Genomic DNA, 1,599 nt, shown 5'->3' with positions numbered 1-1,599 from the left:
ACTCTGGTTCTTTGGGTTATAATTTAGACTTTCATTAGTAACCTACTTTAAGGTATTTTATATGCTGGGCCAATTTTTTGTGTGATTCTGTGTATCAGCTGTAGACCGCTGAGATTAAAGGCCTGCCTGCCTGTACAGAACCACATCATAGCAGAGCAGATATATAGCTGAGTGCTGCCATCTATTGGTCAGACCAGGGAACAGGGCCAAGGGGGCTTGCAAGTTGTCCTAATATGGACACCGTACATGTTCGAGTCAGTTCATCTAATAAACAAAGCCTTGAGCCTTGTGGATCGGAGTGTTTACAAAACATGACGATGTTTTTACGAGTTAATATTTAGTCAGCCTCGCTTTTCACGTACACAAGTGCTCTCGCAGCGAATCTGCATAGTCTTACCTGAGTGAGCAGGTAATCAAGGAGAATTCTTCAAGAGGCGTATGCTTTCAAGTGCGCTATGATCACTTACCTGTGTACAGCTTGCTGGTATTACTGAGAGTGTCAAGATAACTCACAACGACGTGTGGTGGAGTTATTGCTCTGACTACGAGCCTTCTGGTTCTAGCTGAAGCTCTCGGTTTGATCTTTTATTTAGATTCCTTTTTGCTCACGATTCCAGGATTTTCTTCTTTTTTTTGAAAGCATTTTATAGTCAACAACTACAAAGCACGGGCATTCATTCTATGGACAGAGGCACTCGGAGGCATTTATGAACAGCAAAGAGAGAAACACAGACTGTGGTTTATGGTGTCAGGATGATAGAATATCAACAGCACTAGGTGCTCCCAATTAAAATAGCTTTATCTAAGCCCGGATAGACCATAGTGTTGTCTGAATTGGATATGAAAACAGAACTTGGTGTTATACATTCCGTTGGATATGTAAGTGGATGGACTGTGCGCTGTAGAGTTGCATATGCATTGAAGTGGTCCCCTGTTTTTTTTTTTTTTTCAAAAGGGAAGGGGGGGGGGGGAGAAGGAGGGGGGCAGCTAAAACAATTATTATACCATTAGTTTTCCTCGGGTTACAATTGTGGCATAATGCAATAGGATTCATCTATTTCATTCATTTTCTTTCTTAGAGAGCGACATGCAATTTAATTACCCATGCTCCTCTTTGGCTGCCTGAGCGAGGGCGAGCGTCTCTTCGCAAAGACTGCAGAGCGGCCCCCTCGCGTCTCTCACTCACTTCTCGTAAAGGATCGAGGGTGGCGAAACAATGATGGATAGACTCTGAAAAGTGCATTATTTCTGATGCATTTTTGATTATTTCTACCCTTTCCCTTTTTTCACGTAATGCAATAAGCCATGATATACCCTGAGTTCTGTCAAATGCATGGATATTGCAACGGCTCTGGCCGCTACCCTTTCCCTTTACTGTTAAGAAAGGAACTGTGCAGGCAACTCCTATTGTCTCTGAAACTCTGGGATTCATAGGGTTCTCTTCCTCTCTTCGTTTCTTTCTCTCTCACATACACGCTCACTCTTGCTCACTCTCTCTCTCTCTCCGTATGGCTCTATCTCCCTCTGTCTGTCTTTTCACCCCCCCCCCCCCCCCCCCCCCCCCAGCCCCATCCCCATACATATCACTCTCTCTCTTTC

The sequence above is a fragment of the Oncorhynchus mykiss genome, chromosome 27, assembly GCF_057628025.1.
Source record: "Oncorhynchus mykiss isolate SJ-2025 chromosome 27, ASM5762802v1, whole genome shotgun sequence".
Lineage (NCBI taxonomy): Eukaryota > Metazoa > Chordata > Actinopteri > Salmoniformes > Salmonidae > Oncorhynchus > Oncorhynchus mykiss.
The sequence above is the reverse complement of the archived record's forward strand: the minus strand, read 5'-3'. Positions refer to the sequence as shown.